This window comes from Apodemus sylvaticus, chromosome 5, assembly GCF_947179515.1.
Source record: "Apodemus sylvaticus chromosome 5, mApoSyl1.1, whole genome shotgun sequence".
Lineage (NCBI taxonomy): Eukaryota > Metazoa > Chordata > Mammalia > Rodentia > Muridae > Apodemus > Apodemus sylvaticus.
Genome location: NC_067476.1, coordinates 136,630,091 through 136,648,723, shown reverse-complemented (window position 1 = coordinate 136,648,723; position 18,633 = coordinate 136,630,091). Strand labels below are relative to the sequence as shown.

The following is an 18,633-nucleotide window of genomic DNA, read 5'->3' as shown; positions in this document are numbered from 1 at the left end:
TGTCTACCATATTATCTGCATTATTTTCCATGATAATCTTACATTGTAAAGGTGTTTTATATATTAGAAATTAGAAGAAATATATTTCTTTCCTTTTATATCAGATATGTTTTCGATGTAAATCTCTGACTTTATCACAAAATGGTTTTAACTCCAGCTTTAATTAATTTAGAAAGCTTTTTATATCTACATTTTATCTATATAATTTTCCATGAAATACTCAATTTTAACCTGTTTGTCTATACATTTCTTGAATTTTATCAAAAATATTTTCCATGTAAATCTTCAATTTTACCTGAGAATGTTTATAATTCCACCTTCAAACAATTTAGAAACATTTTTATGCCTACCATTTTATCTTTATTATATCCATGATAATCTTCAATTTAAACATGTTTTTCTATATAGTTCTTCAATTTTATCAGAAATATTTTCCTTGTTAATCCTCAACTTTATCAGAAAATGTTTATAATTCCACTTTAAATCAACTTAGGAATAATTTTTTGCCTACAATTATTGTATCTATATAAAATTTTCCATGATAATCTTCAATTTTAACATGTTTGTCTACATTTTTCTACAGTTTTTTAGAAGTATTTTCCATGTAAATCTTCAATTCTATCGTAAAATATTTCTATTCCATTTTTCAATTAGAAAAAGGAAAATGTAGCCTTTCCTCCTCATGCAGCTTATCTTCCTCCTAGAGGAACTAAGAAACAATGTCAAGGATGATGATAAAGACAACCTTCATATCTTGGGGAGTGATCAAATTTCGCAGAATGAATAAGTCAACTGGCCCTTAGCAGTCTTTGGTGTTAAGGTAGCTCTAGTCCACAGCACTTCTTTCTAGACTCCGAGTTCTGCTTTCAGTCTGCTGCTGGGTAGAGCCTCTCAGAGGAGAGTTATGCTAAGCTCTTTTCTGCAAGCATAAAAGAGCATCACTATTAGTGTCAGGGGTTGGTGTTTGTACACAGGAAAAGTTTCGATGTGGGCCAGTTACTGGTTGGCCATTCCATCAGTCTCTGCTGCATCTTTGTCTCTGTATTTCTTTTGGATGAAAGCTGTTAACAGACCATCACCTGAAACTTGGCCTCCAGCAGCAGCTTCACCATCTGCAGTTGCATTACCTGTATTTATTCGCTGGCAGCGAGGCCTAACAGCAAAGATGGCCAGTGTGTGCAGAGGCTGTGGTCTGTGTGGTGGGGCACACATTGGATCAGGAACTCCCCAAAGTCTTCAGTTGATGTGGTAATGAGGATCACACAGAGCTTTACATCACTCACAGGAGCCTCGGGAGCCTAACTGCTAGAGCAGCAGCCTGGGGGCTCTTGTTTTCTTGAGATCAAACATTTTCTGGAGTGCACTCAGAAATGATGTCAAGCTCTATAAGGTTTGCACAAGGTGCTAAGGCAATCGAGACTTCCAATGGATGAATCTAATTGAGAAGTTCATGTTGAAGAAATGGACCAGTTGGCTGTAATATTCAGGGACTTAGGTATAAAAATGAAATCAGTGGTACCAGTATAAGTCTTGGGTAAAACTTCTCATTAACATAATAACTCCACTGCATCAGAAACGCCTTGAGAGTTTTCCCTATGTAGTTCACCAAGGTGTGTGATTTAGGGCCTGGGTACATACTTGGTTTTCATGAGCCAGTGTGCAGAACTTCTGTATTACTTGAAGGGATGAGATGCCTAAGTGCAGACATACCAACCGTAGAGCGCACACTACCACCAAATTAGATAAATATTGTGATCCATAGGCGTCCCCGTTTCTTTCTCCAATATTAACAGAATGTTCAGACACCTGCCTTGAGTATCAAGTATATCCACATTTAGTGTGCCATGTGTTAGCAGACCAGGAAACCTGCCAGCAGACTTTGGCTTGACTTAAATCTGCCTGAGTAGGAGGCTTTCACAAAATCAGGCAAAAGGGCTCTTGCAAACAACACAGACATCATCAAAAAGTAGGCAGTGGTAGGTTTCCAGTCAATTTCTGGAATTGTCTTTTTCTAGAACACCTCCTTTTTGGGACACCCTCCTAACTTGGATGTTGTCTGTGTCCTGAACTTCCCACTGCCTCAAACCTACCTACCCTTGTGAGTTGGAGATGAGGTGGTGTAGGGAGTAGGAGAGAATACCACAATAAGCTCTTATGAATGATGCTGCAAGCTCTTTTCATAGCCTCAATTTTTGCCCCATTTGTCCCCATTTGTAAACATCTTTTCCGTACAACAGTTTCTCATTGGCTGGCATTGTCACCATCAGCAATACTTGGTCTCTCAGGCAATCTTTAATCAGGGTCTACTGCTGGACTTTTCTTTGTGACTGGGTGGCCCCCAGCTTTTATGCAGAGGTGGCCACACCATTCCCCCTACATTTCCACCCTTTTATTTTTATATTTTGACAGTCTAATATTAAATGGGGTGCCATTGTCTCAACATTGTCGACACTCTGTCAGAGTCTTTCCAGAACCAGGGGCCACTCCTCCGTTCTTCTTGTACCTCATTTGATGTGTGGATTATGTTTTGGGTATTCCAATTTTCCAGACTAATATACACTTATTAGTGAGTACATACCATGATTGATCTTTTGAGACTGGGTTACCGTACTTAGTATGATGTTCTCCAACTCCATCCATTGGTCTAAGAATTTCATGAATTCATTGTTTCTAATGGCTGAATAGTACTCCATTGTGTATATATACCACAATTTTTGCATCAATTCTTCCGTTGAGGGATACCTGGGTTCTTTCCAGCTTCTGGCTATTATAAATAGGGCTGCTATGAATGATGCTGCAAGCTCTTTTAATAGCCTTCTCTTGTGCTCCATTTGTTCTAAGAAAGCATCTTTTCCACACAACAGTTTCTCATTGGCTGGCATTGTCAACATCAGCAATATTTGGTCTTTCAGGCAATCTTCAATGAGGTTCTGCTGCTAAACTTTCCTTTGTGGCTGTATGGCCTCCAACTTTTATGCAGAGGTGGCAACACCATTCCCCCTACATTTCCACCCTTACATGTTTAGATTTTGACAGTCTAGTATTCTATGGGGTGCCATTTTCTCAACACTGTTGCCACTCTGTCAGAGGATTTCTAGTATACTAAACAGTGCCTGTCTTAGGTTGTCCTGTTTTCTAGGAGCTTACCTGTCATTGACTACTAGGCCAAAAGAGATATCCCTCTTGAGGCATGTCAAACAAGGGGGAGATGAGTAACAACCTACATGGTGGTCTCATGGATCTTTACTATACAGGTTTTATCACTTCCTTAGGGTGGCTGCAATGGTGATTTTCCAGAGCCATCAACACCTGGAGGTTAGTCTTATTTATGGAGCACTGTCTGGAAATATGTTGCATTAGTCACTTAAACAAAGTGATTATTAGTATGACAATTCCTCTCATCATAGCACAAGAGATTATTGAGTCAACTGTTGTTGGGCTTCAATGGCGTTATGTATCTGGTAAGGGTTTAGGCAGATTGAGTGAAACCTGGGATCACAAGCAAATAGAGACATGTCTCTAACAAGGGCCAACTCTTCTGCCAGTATGTCAATCTGCTCTTTTAAAATGTGAATGGCTTGATAATGATGTGGATTTAGTACTGTGCCTGTAGGACCTCAGCTGACTTAGAGACTACCACATTAGCAGTCTGCACAAGAGTGGCTCTCAGGGTCAAGGCAAGTACAGCTGTTGTCACCCTGGCAATGACTGTAATGTTGGCTGCAATGATGGCATCTGTAATACCAACTTCTCTTTTTCCATGATGTAGGGGCTGTAAGTGAGTCTGGGCCATCACAGTGACAACATGAAAGTGAGTGGTATTTACCATAGGCATCTAAATGTTTTCTGGTTCCCTCATCAGGACAGCTCTTGTTGAATACCCAATGTAGCAGGTGGTCAGGAGACACTTTCCATTAAAGAAGTTAAGGCTGTCTCTTTCAATGGAGGTATTGGTGACTAGAAATAAAAAGGGAGGTTGAACAGAGACTGGGGTGGCTTTCCAGACAACCTGCCAATGGTCATATTCACAGGGGTTGCCACATTCCTCATTTTTGCTGCCCAAGATTTAAATGGAAATGTCTCCCATTTAAAAGAAGGACAGCTTTTAGGGGAGTAAATGGGCATGAATCAAGAGGATCATAGGGGCCTCATGAATCTCAATTGTTTGTAATGGGGTCATATTGGAATTGAATGGGATACCTGCTAACATATGGACTAACATTGGAAGCATCACATGAGGTAAATCTCCACATGTCAAGTGTGAGGTTAGATGACAACATTGGGCATCCCTGGTGAATCTTACATGTAGTCTAGGCTGGCTGTGTTCCCATGTATGGGAAGTCCGACAAAAGTGGGCATTTGAGGGTCCCTGGGACAGCAAGGCAAAGGTGGATGTCTCATGTTTGGGTGACCATTGGGGATTTGAAATCTGTAAGGGGAACATGAAGTTCCATGTCTAATAGAGTGTCATAGGTTAGGTTACCATGAGGTGCCATCATAGTCATATTCTGTAGTGAATAGAAGTGATAATGGAGGAGACACTGGTGGTAAAGCAGAGAATTTCCTCTGTGAGCCAGGTATCTTCTAATTGTCATGTAGTAGTGAAGAAGTTCATGGAGAACAAATCCAAACTCATTTTGAAAAAGAAAAGAACAGGGTAGCCCTGGGAGTTAACTGCTACAGACAAAAGAATGGGGAGTGGTGGCACCAAAGTCCATTGCTCATTGACCCTCTGAGGTGGAAGAAATATTAATAAGCATAGTATGTACATTTTATCTCCTGGTCCTGGTCCTCTTCTGGCTTCTTAATTAACCCCTGATCCATGACAGGGCAAATGTCCCTTGAGGGCACCCATATTGGTGTGGTTTGTGTTCTGGGAGAAAGGACAAGCATACCCTTACCTCTTGTCAGAAGAGGAGTGGGCAGTTGTCATTGAGAGGTTATTGATTCCCACCATCTAACCAATGGGAAGAGAGTGTCCCTCGGCAAAAATTCCCAATGTTTGTTAGCAGAGCTCCTCCTTTTCCCATAAAAGAAGGAAAAATTCACATGACATAGGCTCTCCAACAATACTAGGTGTGGATCTCTTTTGGATTCTGGGGAGATGACCCAAGCAAGTGTTCCCTTCAAGGAATGATTTGTTCTTTTTTTTTTAATTTTTTTTATTTATTATTATATGTGTAGCTACACTATAGCTGTCTTCAGACTCATTACGAGATGGTTGTGAGCCACCATGTGGTTGCTGGGATTTGAACTCAGGACCTCTCGAAGAGCAGTCGGTACTCTTAACCACTGAGCCATCTCTCCAGCCCAATTTGTTCTTTTTATGATTGTTTGTCCTTGAGAATTATAAGGTATCCCAATGGAGGGACTAATCCTCCATTAGGCTAATTACTGCCGAGCTGTTGAAATAAGTAAGCAGGTTTATTGTCAGACTAGGCACTCCCAATATTAGCATGGCTGATTTCATGGCATTAATAGCATGGCAGTCATTTTCACCTGTCATGACCACCTCGTCTATGAAGACAGAGCAAGTATGTAAAAAAATATATACATACCTAAGATGTACAAAGCCTGGGTAATGGGTGACATCCATCATGAGATTACATTGGGGAGTAGATGTTTAGGGTTAACTCCTGATTGGCCAAGCCACCCCAATGGTTCAAGAGGTGTACACGTTGCACAGTAACTTGTAAAAGGTGTACATTGTGAGATTGGCAATTTTGGAAAGATTTTATGTAAGTTCTGAGAGGAAAGGTGAAATTGTTGGTATAACATCCACTCTGTTCTAGCATTTCCATGTCCACAACTATAATCAGGGCATCGGTTCTCTCATTTCCTTCTGTTAATATGTAAGGCAATTTAGAATGTGATTTTTTTTAAAGATTTATTTATTTATTATATGTAAGTACACTATAGCTGTCTTCAGACATACCAGAAGAGGACGTTGGATCTCATTATGGATGGTTGTGAGCCACCATGTGGTTGCTGGGATTTGAACTCAGGACTGTCAGAAGAACAGTCAGTGCTCTTAACCACTGAGCCATCTCTCCAGCCCAGAATGTGATTTTATATGTGAGAGGAACCAGAGATGTGCCCTATTCTTGAAAGACTTTTGGATAGGGGACCTGTTGCAGCTCAAACAGGTGTTAACTAGGGGAGACCAGTTGACTAGTGATTGGTACCAACTGTTTCATGCCTGTATGTCTAAGTATTTAAGGTTTTTTTGTAATTTTTTTTATATATTTTTTATTTACATTTCAAATGATTTCCCCTTTTCTGGCCCCCCACTCCCCGAAAGTCCCGTAAGCCCCCTTCTCTCCCCCTGTCCTCCTACCCACCCCTTCCCACTTCCCCGTTCTGGTTTTGCTAAATACTGCTTCACTGAGTCTTTCCAGAATAAGGGGCCACTCTTCCTTTCTTCTTGTACCTCATTTGATGTGTGGATTATGTTTTGGATATTCCAGTTTTCTAGGTTAATATCCACTTATTAGTGAGTACATACCATGATTGATCTTTTGAGAGTGGGTTACCTCACTTAGTATGATGTTCTCTAGCTCCATCCATTTGCCTAAGAATTTCATGAATTCATTGTTTCTAATGGCTGAATAGTACTCCATTGTGTAGATATACCACATTTTTTTGCATCCATTCTTCCGTTGAGAGACACCTGGATTCTTTCCAGCTTCTGGCTATTATAAATAGGCCTGCTACGAACATAGTGGAGTATGTATCCTTATTACATGCTGGGGAATCCTCTGGGTATATGCCCAGGAGTGGTATAGCAGGATCTTCCAGAAGTGAGGTGCCCAGTTTTCTGAGGAACCACCAGACTGATTTCCAGAGTGGTTGTACCAACCCCACCAGCAGTGGAGGAGTGTTCCTCTTTCTCCACATCCTCACCAACACCTGCTGTCTCCTGAGTTTTTAATCTCAGCTATTCTGACTGGTGTAAGGTGAAATCTCAGGGTTGTTTTGATTTGCATGTCCCTAATGACTAATGAAGATGAGCATTTTTTAAGATGCTTCTCTGCCATCCGAAGTTCTTCAGGTGAGAATTCTTTGTCTGAGTATTTAAGTTTTAAGATCTTTTTTTTGTTGTTGTTGTTATACAGTGGCAAAGGTGTCCACAATTGTTCTTGATTTGCTGGCATAAAATTTGGTTCTCCAAAGACTACACAGTCCTCCCTGTTTCCATAAATGTAAGTTGAGACCTCTCTGATTCTGCAATACTACTTCTGCCAATGTGTCTACTTGGTATACACACTGAATATTGAGTCATCTAAGAACCCTAAATTTTGTTAAGCTTGGGGTGGTGTTCAAGGTTCTGAACACTGGACCTTTGTGGACAACTGATGTTCCTAGTGCAGTAGACCTGCACTCACTAAGAGTGAAATAGTATCTCTGCACTCATTTAGAGTGAAATAGTATGGTGACTACCTGTTTTGGTCAACTGTGGTCTGGGGTCATGGGTAAATATAGGTGGCTTGTATTGCCATCATAGATGTAACTTGTGGACAAATGTGAGTAATGCCACAAATGATTGGATATTTCCCCTGAACAATGTGGGAGATCAATGGACATTAGACAAAGTGGGAGACTAATAGACCTTGGATAATGTGGGAGAACAATAGATACTGGAGAATATAGGAGGCCTGACACCTTCAACAGACATTCACCAAGTGTCAGAAGGGGCAGAAAGAAAGAGTTGTTGACATTTGGAAACACTAGGAATTATTCTGGATAATATCTGCAGAGTTATGCACAGAGAGAGAAGCCAGGTAACCCAATTTGACAGGATACACAGTCCTTGTCCTTACATGCCACCTAGGATTGATACTAGCTAGGACCATTGATATGAGCAGGCATCAACAGTGGTTTGTGACTGTTCTTTGCTTGAAAGTTTGAAGGCCATTACTACCTAATAAGGGCATTTTGGATCAAGGCATAATCAAATAAACTGTGTCAGGTTAGGTGAAGTTTGTTTGAGGAAGAAAGTGTTGATGCTAGCATAGTCAGGAGGAGGTCCATTGGATAGATAGTGGGAGGTATCTTAAGGGAGGTTAGAATAGGTCAGACAGTAGTTACCATACCCTACAGTCTTGGGTGTGCTAGAAAGAAGTCTCTATTGGAGCCTGTAGATTTAGACACTTCTTGTTTTACCTAATATCTTTGAATTGTGTTTGAGGAACACAGGTCCAGCACAACTGAATTCATTCTAATTGCTCAAGATCTTCTGGCATCCCAGAGAGATTTGCCAGAATAGTCATAGATGTCTTAGAATTTTGGGTGCTAATTTCTGATCTTACATAACTTTAATTAACAGGGTTGATTTGAGAAAGATTGGGAAAGAGGATAAAAACACCTTTGTTGGACTTTACCAAGGGAGGCAAGGGTTCCACATCTCTAAAAGGCCTGATAATATATACTGTTACCCTGGCAAGTTTATCTGGTTGTGCTGGACATGCAAAGATTAGGATGCCTTGTAGATTCTTTTCTTTTTTATTAAATATATTCTTTATATACATTTCAAATGATTTCCCCTTTCCTGGTCCCCCTCCCCAAATTGTAAGTGCGCACACTTCAACCAAGAGTAGCAGTGAAAGAGCTTACATTAATCTGCTTTCAACTTAGATCAATTACATCTTGTAACAATGTCTAATATCTGACTTGTATCAGAGAGCCCAAGTTTCTGTTTTCGAGATCATGGTCTATGTGGGTCAGAACACCTAAAATTTAAGGGCATGAATGTAATCTAAAATGCTAATATTATGGCTATAATAGTATAAAACTGGAGTAAGAAAAGTTTTGCAATAAAATATTAAACATGGAAAATGTTAATCTTAAAGGATCTCCATTAAGTCCTTTTCCATGTCTGTTGGCCAGTTTCTCTTTCTATGGAATCCTCAGTTGAGGAGTTATCTGTGTTTTATTGATGAAACCAGAAGTGAACAGTTGAGAATTTATCTGCTTTGGATGGACAAGGAATATAATATCACATTAATTATGTTCCTGGGATAGGAAGTAACACTTTGTAAAAGGAAATTGGATGATAATTAGGGAATAAATAATGGTTATTTACATAGTTGGTTTGACCTGTGGGAATGGATTTAATATGATTTTAAACAAATTGTGAGCTTTTAGGGGAATTTTAGGTAAGAAAGAATGAACATAGTTTTGGGTATTCCTGTTAGGGAGAAAAAAAGACATTCAAATAAAGAAGCCTGAAAATTTTGAGTTAAAAGGCACAAACATTGTTTCTGGTATTCCTGTTAGAGAGAAGAAAAAGCACTTATTTAAGTGAATCATCCTGAAAACTTTGGGGTTAAGGGTTATAGGTTTGTTTTTTTTAATTCTCAGCAGCAAGAGCTAGTCTATTATCTTTATGTATTCAATCCATTTAAGTTATACTATGTCTGCCATATGGCGAATTACCTCTCCTTGATTTCATTATGTCCCAACATCCGTGGAGTTCATATGGGGCATATCTCCCATCTCTGACTTTCCTGGAGTTACAATCTCTCGACTGAAAATACCAACTTCTACTTCCTGTCCTTTGGAATAAGCCATCATTTTTTATTGACAGGTGTTTCCTCCACACTGTACACTAGAGATTATCCCTAGAGTACACAGTAATAAAATCTGCATGGTTACCATAATTTTGCTCTTTTTTTTATTTTTTTTATTCGATATATTTTTTATTTACATTTCAAATGATTTCCCCTTTCCTAGATCCCCCCCACTCCCCGAAAGTCCCGTAAGCCCCCTTCTCTCCCCCTGTCCTCCTACCCACCCCTTCCCACTTCCCTGTTCTGGTTTTGCTAAATACTGCTTCACTGAGTCTTTCCAGAATAAGGGGCCACTCTTCCTTTCTTCTTGTACCTCATTTGATGTGTAGATTATGTTTTGGGTATTCCAGGTTTCTAGGTTAATATCCACTTATTAGTGAGTGCATACCATGATTCACCTTTTGAGTCTGGGTTACCTCACTTAGTATGATGTTGTCTAGCTCCATCCATTTGCCTAAGAATTTCATGAATTCATTGTTTCTAATGGCTGAATAGTACTCCATTGTGTAGATATACCACATTTTTTGCATCCACTCTTCTGTTGAGGGATACCTGGGTTCTTTCCAGCATCTGGCAATTATAAATAGGGGTGCTGAACATAGTAGAGCATGTATCCGTATTACATGGTGGGGAATCCTCTGGGTATATGCCCAGGAGTGGTATAGCAGGATCTTCTGGAAGTGAGGTGCCCAGTTTTCGGAGGAACCGCCAGACTGATTTCCAGAGTGGTTGTACCAATTTGCAACCCCACCAGCAGTGGAGGAGTGTTCCTCTTTCTCCACATCCTTGCCAACACCTGCTGTCTCCTGAATTTTTAATCTTAGCCATTCTGACTGGTGTAAGGTGAAATCTCAGGGTTGTTTTGATTTGCATTTCCCTAATGACTAATGATGTTGAGCATTTTTTAAGATGCTTCTCCGCCATCCGAAGTTCTTCAGGTGAGAATTCTTTGTTTAACTCTGTATCCCATTTTTTAATAGGGTTGTTTGGTTTTCTGGAGTTTAACTTCTTGAGTTCTTTATATATATTGGATATTAGCCCTCTATCTGATGTAGGATTGGTGAAGATCTTTTCCCAATTTGTTGGTTGCCGATTTGTCCACTTGATAGTGTCCTTTGCCTTACAGAAACTCTGTAATTTTATGAGGTCCCATTTGTCAATTCTTGCTCTTAGAGCATACGCTATTGGTGTTCTGTTCAGAAACTTTCTCCCTGTACCTATGTCCTCAAGGGTCTTCCCCAGTTTCTTTTCTATTAGCTTCAGAGTGTCTGGCTTTATGTGGAAGTCCTTGATCCATTTGGATTTGAGCTTAGTACAAGGAGACAAGGATGGATCAATGCGCATTCTTCTGCATGCTGACCTCCAGTTGAACAAGCACCATTTGTTGAAAAGGCTATCTTTTTTCCATTGGATGTTTTCAGCCTCTTTGTCGAGGATCAAGTGGCCATAGGTGTGTGGGTTCATTTCTGGATCTTCAATACTGTTCCATTGATCCTCCTGCTTGTCCCTGTACCAATACCATGCAGTTTTTAACACTATTGCTCTGTAGTATTGCTTGAGGTCAGGGATACTAATTCCCCCAGACTTTCTTTTGTTGCTGAGAATAGTTTTTAGCTATCCTGGGTAAGACTTTTTAGAACACAATGAAAATGAAGACACAACATACCCAAATCTATGGGACACAATGAAAGCAGTGCTAAGAGGAAACCTCATAGCCCTGAGTGCCTCCAAAAAGAAAATAATTTTGCTCTTAACCAAGTGAGGTGGTCTCTCTGCACTGGAAAAGCAACAACACAAGCTCTGTAAACATTTGGCATTTCTGTTCAGGATCTTCCGGTACCATTGTCTTTGTTGGACTCTGGAATACTCTGGCAGTGCCCAAAGAAGTGCTCTGGAGTATGGCATTTTCTCTTCTAAGGTTCAGGGCTTGTACTATAATGTTGAACTTCCTTAGGGGAATCTTATAGATAGCCAAAAGTGTTCTTACCATAAACGTGGGAGATGCAGTATATGCAAGTGCATGTGAATGAAGGTACCCATGGAAGGCAGAGGTACTTGATACATGGAACTGAAATGATATCAGTTGTGAGCCACCCTATATGTTTGCCAGGAATCAAACTTCCATCCCTTTACCAGCAGAAAAGGCTCTTAACCCCTGTTATGGTTGTCTATGGAGGGGCACTGCCAGAGCCTTACACATACAGAGGCATTCCATCCCTTTACTAACAGAAAAGGCTCTTAACCAATCTTTCTAACTTAACACACTCCTGATTTTTATACCTGTGGATGGGATGCTAATTTTTGACTTGTAATCTTCTCATCCTTCACCTAAATCTGTTGTGAGGGTAGACCATGTTCTCACAATTACAGAAAGATCCCAACTGTATCAATTAAATGACATTCTTAAACTTTTTTAATGGCGGAAGATATAGACAACTATTTTTGGTATAGTCTGAATTCCACTTTCCCAGGTCACTAATAGGCAAATGCTATTACAAGGCACTCAAATTATTCCTTAAACAGAGATCATATCCACCCATAGTACTGTTTAGAAACTAAAAGGTTCACCAGTCTCTCGTTTCAACATGTTCATGATTATTTTTGACAAATAGATTAATAGTTAAATGGGAAAGGAAAAACCAATTTAAAGTGAATCTAGTTATCCATCATTACATTTTCTACATATGTATTAATATGTAAATATAGTCTCACTACTTATTCCTTTTTAGTGTGGTATTTCGTATATAAACATCAAATGGTGATAGAAAAAATACATGGCATTTAATATAGAAAAGTGTTATTAGATCTTTATTTCTGCCTGCTTAAATATCAAATCCAAATAGAAAGAGGACCTTGAAGACAGGCCTGACACCCTGAAGTTGCTATTGGAAAAGTAGGGAAAACTCACGAAGGTAGGAACATAGGTTAGAACTTTGTGCATTGAATTGAATTTGTCCAGGAAATATGGACAACCACTGATGAGTTGTAATAAATGAACTAGTGTGGGCATTATTGAAAGACAAAAAAAATTACCTAAGTGTGAATTGGCAACCCTTGCTCACTGCTGACAGAGCAAACATCAATATAACAATCGTAAGACCCAGTGTGGAGACTCCACCAATGTGAAATCATGATTTCCCTGTGATCCAGATTTCCTAACATAGGGTACTTGACAAGAAAAAGAATATCAGAATGTCAAAGAGAATTCTGTACTGCCCCATGTGTCAGAGACATATTCATGAGAGCCAAGCTGTGGAGTCAACCAGTATCCAGAGATGACCTTATACAGCACAGGACCCTTGCAACACGAAAAAAGGACCTGCCAGAGAGTCCAAGCTGGCTTCACTTCCACAGGAAGGCACATTAGCTAGTTTCTTTGTTTCTTCCCACAGTGATTTGGATGCAGGAGGCCACAGCTCCTGTCATCTTGGTAGCCTTTCTATTTTTAGCTCACGTGACAATACAGAGCATCCATTGTGCCCCAAGAAAGGGCTGCCTGTCCCTTCCACACGATATGAGTGGTAAGGCAGAAATACAAGTTGAAGTTGAACCAGTTGTAGCAGTTGAACTGCTACAAATGTCAGAGCTTTTTGAACAAAGTCAGGAAAGTGAGAATTTCCATACCCGATTTTTTTTCCCATTGTTTTTTTTTTTTATTCAATATAATTTATTTACATTTCAAATGATTTCCCCTTTTCTAGCCCCCCACTCCCCGAAAGTCCCATAAGCCCCCTTCTCTTCCCCTGTCCTCCCACCCACCCCTTCCCACTTCCCCGTTCTGGTTTTGTCGAATACTGCTTCACTGAGTCTTTCCAGAACCAGGGGCCACTCCTCCTTTCTTCTTGTATCTCATTTGATGTGTGGATTATGTTTTGGGTATTCCAGTTTTCTAGGTTAATATCCACTTATTAGTGAGTGCATACCATGATTCACCTTTTGAGTCTGGGTTACCTCACTTAGTATGATGTTCTCTAGCTCCATCCATTTGCCTAAGAATTTCATGAATTCATTGTTTCTAATGGCTGAATAGTACTCCATTGTGTAGATATACCACATTTTTTGCATCCACTCTTCTGTTGAGGGATACCTGGGTTCTTTTCAGCATGTGGCAATTATAAATAGGGCTGCTATGAACATAGTAGAGCATGTATCCTTATTACATGGTGGGGAATCCTCTGGGTATATGCCCAGGAGTGGTATAGCAGGATCTTCTGGAAGTGAGGTGCCCAGTTTTCGGAGGAACTGCCAGATTGCTTTCCAGAGTGGTTGTACCAATTTGCAACCCCACCAGCAGTGGAGGAGTATTCCTCTTTCTCCACACCCTCTCCAACACCTGCTGTCTCCTGAATTTTTAAGCTTAGCCATTCTGACTGGTGTAAGATGAAATCTCAGGGTTGTTTTGATTTGCATTTCCCTAATGACTAATGAAGTTGAGCATTTTTTAAGATGCTTCTCCGCCATCCGAAGTTCTTCAGGTGAGAATTCTTTGTTTAACTCTGTATCCCATTTTTTAATAGGGTTGTTTGGTTTTCTGGAGTCTAACTTCTTGAGTTCTTTATATATATTGGATATTAGCCCTCTATCTGATGTAGGATTGGTGAATATCTTTTCCCAATGTGTTGGTTGCCGATTTGTCCTCTTGATGGTGTCCTTTGCCTTACAGAAACTTTGTAATTTTATGAGGTCCCATTTGTCAATTCTTGCTCTTAGAGCATACGCTATTGGTGTTCTGTTCAGAAACTTTCTCCCTGTACCGCTGTCCTCAAGGGTCTTCCCCAGTTTCTTTTCTATTAGCTTCAGAGTGTCTGGCTTTATGTGGAGGTCCTTGATCCATTTGGATTTGAGCTTAGTACAAGGAGACAAGGATGGATCAATTCGCATTCTTCTGCATGGTGACCTCCAGTTGAACCAGCACCATTTGTTGAAAAGGCTATCTTTTTTCCATTGGATGTTTTTAGCCTCTTTGTCAAGGATCAAGTGGCCATAGGTGTGTGGGTTCATTTCTGGATCTTCAATCCTGTTCCATTGATCCTCCTGCCTGTCACTGTACCAATACCATGCAGTTTTTAACACTATATAAAGGAAGACCTATCAGAATCACACCAGACTTCTCACCAGAGACGATGAAAGCTAGAAGATCCTGGGCAGATCTCATGCAGACTCTAAGAGAACACAAATGTCAGCCAAGACTACTATACCCAGCAAAACTCTCATTGACCATAGATGGAGAAACCAAGATATTCCATGACAAATCCAAATTTACACAATATCTTTCCACAAACCCAGCTCTGCAAAGAATAATAGGAGGAAAACTGCAATACAAGGAGGGAAACTACACCCTGGAAAAAGCAAGATAGTTACCTTCCTTCATCAAACCCTAAAGAAGATAACCACTCAAATATAAAAAGAACATCAAAAATGACAGGAAGTAATAATCACTATTCCCTAATATCTCTTAACATCAATGGTCTCAATTCCCCAATAAAAAGACATAGACTAACAGACTGGATAAGGAAACAGGACCCTACAATTTGCTGTATACAGGAGACACACCTCAGTGTCAATGATCAAAACTACCTTAGAGTAAAAGGCTGGAAGACAATCTTACAAGCCAATGGTCACAGGAAAGGAGCAGGAGTAGCCATTCTAATATCAGATAAAATTGACTTTCAACCTAAAGTCATCAAAAGAGACACAGAAGGACATTTCTTGCTGGTCAAAGGAAAAATCCACCAAGAAGAACTTTCAATTCTGAACATCTATGCGCCAAATGCAAGGGCACCCTCATTCGTAAAAGAAACTTTACTAAAGCTCAAAGCACACATTGCACCTAACACAATAATTGTGGGGGACTTCAACACTCCACTTTCCTCAATGGACTGATCGGGAAAACCGAAACTAAACAGGGACACAGTAAAACTAATTGAAGCTTTGGACCAATTGGATTTGACTGATATTTATAGAACATTTCACCCTAAAGCAAAAGAATATACCTTTTTCTCAGCACCTCATGGTACCTTCTCCAAAATTGACCATATAATTGGACACAAGGCAGACCTCAACAAATATAAGAAGATCGAACTAATCCCATGCCTCCTATCAGATCACTATGGAGTAAAAGTGATCTTCAAGAGCAACAAAAACAACAGAAAACCCACATACACGTGGAAACTGAACAATACTCTACTCAATGATACCTTGGTAAAGGAAGAAATAAAGAAAGAAATTAAAGACATTTTAGAACACAATGAAAATGAAAACACAACATACCCAAACCTATGGAACACAATGAAAGCAGTGCTAAGAGGAAAACTCATAGCCCTGAGTGCCTCCAAAAAGAAAATGGAGAGAGCATACATTACCAGCTTAATGACACACCTGAAAGCCCTGGAACAAAAAGAAGCTATTTCACCCAGGAGGAGTAGAAGGCAGGAAATCATCAAGCTCAGGGCCGAAATCAATCAAGTAGAACCAAAGAGAACCATACAAAAAATCAACAAAACTAGGAGCTGGTTCTTTGAGAAAATCAACAAGATAGATAAACCCTTAGCCAGACTGACCAAAGGGCACAGAGAAAGTATCCAAATTAACAAACTTAGAAATGAAAAGGGAGATATAACAACGGAAACTGAGGAAATCCAAAAAACCATCAGATCCTACTACAAGGGACTGTATTCAACACAACTGGAGAATCTGGAGGAAATGGACAATTTCCTTGACAGATACCAAATACCAAAATTAAATCAGGACCAACTAGACCATCTAAACAGTCCCATAATGCCTAAAGAAATAGAAGGAGTCATAGAAAGTCTTCCAACCAAAAAAAGCACAGGACCAGATGGTTTCAGTGCAGAATTCTATCAGACCTTCAAAGAAGAGTTAACACCAATACTCTTCAAACTCTTCCACAAAATAGAAACAGAAGGAACATTACCCAATTCCTTCTATGAAGCCACAATTACGCTGATACCAAAGCCACACAAAGATCCAAGAAAGAAAGAGAACTTCAGACCAATTTCCCTTATGAACATCGATGCAAAAATACTCAATAAAATTCTTGCCAACCGAATCCAAGAACACATCAAAACGATCATCCACCATGATCAAGTAGGCTTTATCCCGGGAATGCAGGGTTGGTTCAATATACGGAAATCCATCAATGCAATCCACTACATAAACAAACTCAAAGAACAAAAGCACATGGTCATTTCATTGGATGCTGAAAAAGCATTTGACAAAAATTCAGCATCCTTTCATGCTTAAAATCTTGGAGAGAACAGGAATTCAAGGCCCATACCTAAACATAGTAAAAGCAATATACAGCAAACCGGTAGCCAGCATCAAACTAAATGGAGAGAAACTTGAAGAAATCCCACTGAAATCAGGGACTAGACAAGGCTGCCCCCTTTCTCCTTATCTTTTCAATATTGTACTTGAGGTACTAGCTCGGGCAATTCGACAACATAAGGAGGTCAAAGGGATACAAATTTGAAAGGAAGAAGTCAAACTATCATTATTTGCAGACGACATGATAGTCTACCTAAGTGACCCAAAAAACTCCACTAGAGAGCTCCTACAGCTGATAAACAACTTCAGCAAAGTGGCAGGTTATAAAATCAACACAAGCAAATCAGTGGCCTTCCTATACTCAAAGGATAAGCAGGCTGAGAAAGAAATTAGGGAAATGACCCCCTTCACAATAGCCACAAACAGTATAAAGTATCTTGGGGTGACTCTTACCAAACATGTGAAAGATCTGTATGACAAGAACTTCAAGACTCTGAAGAAGGAAATGGAAGAAGACCTCAAAAAATGGGAAAACCTTCCATGCTCATGGATTGGTAGAATCAATATAGTTAAAATGGCCATTTTGCCAAAAGCAATATACAGATTCAATGCAATACCCATCAAAATCCCAACTCAATTCTTCACAGAGTTAGAAAGAGCAATTATCAAATTCATCTGGAACAACAAAAAACCCAGGATAGCTAAAACTATTCTCAGCAACAAAAGAAAATCTGGGGGAATCAGTATCCCTGACCTCCATATCCAATTATTAGGAGGTGTTTTAAGACACTAAGATAAGACAACTGCAGAAAGTAGTGAGAATATTTCAAAATGAATAAAAACATAATTTTTTAACAATGTGGCTATCCTATTCCCATCTGTTTATTAAGGAAGAATGTAATTTGGCCTTTTAATTCACAAGGTGCAAAGCTGTCACCACAGTACCCAGGATTCTGAGCAGGAGGGTCAGGAGTTGTAAACCAGCCTAGGCTATACAACAATACCTTTTCTCAGAAATATAAAGAAGTGCTCGCTTCGGCAGCACATATACTAAAATTGGAACGATACAGCATGGCCCCTGCTCAAGGATGACACGCAAATTCATGAAGCGTTCCATATTTTTTGTATGCTCTAAGATCAAGAATTGACAAATGGGACCTCATAAAGTTGCAGTTTCTGTAAGGCAAAGGACACCATCAAAAGGACAAATCGGCAACCAAAAAATTGGGAAAAGATCTTCACCAATCCTACATCAGATAGAGGGCTAATATCCAATATATATAAAGAACTCAAGAAGTTAGACTCCAAAAAACCAAACAACCCTATTTAGAAAATGGGGTACAGAGTTAAACAAAGAATTCTCACCTGAAGAACTTTGCATGGTGGAGAAGCATCTTAAAAAAATGCTCAACTTCATTAGTCATTAGGGAAATGCAAATCAAAACAACCCTGAGATTTCACCTTACACCAGTCAGAATGGCTAAGATTAAAAATTCAGGAGACAGCAGGTGTTGGCAAGGATGTGGAGAAAGAGGAACACTCCTCCACTGCTGGTGGGGTTGCAAATTGGTACAACCACTCTGGAAAGCAGTCTGGCGGTTCCTCCGAAAACTGGGCACCTCACTTCCAGAAGATCCTGCTATACCACTCCTGGGCATATACCCAGAAGATTCCCCAGCATGTAATAAGGATACATGCTCCACTATGTTCATAGCAGCCCTATTTATAATTGCCAGAAGCTGGAAAGAACCCAGGTATCCCTCAACAGAAGAGTGGA

General features: G+C 39.8%; 1 pseudogene; it reads left to right on the top strand.

Moving 5' to 3' along the window:
- Positions 1–17,882: 17,882 nt before the first annotated feature.
- On the top strand, positions 17,883–17,979 carry LOC127686483 (uncharacterized; annotated as a pseudogene).
- The last annotated feature ends 654 nt before the right edge of the window (positions 17,980–18,633 follow it).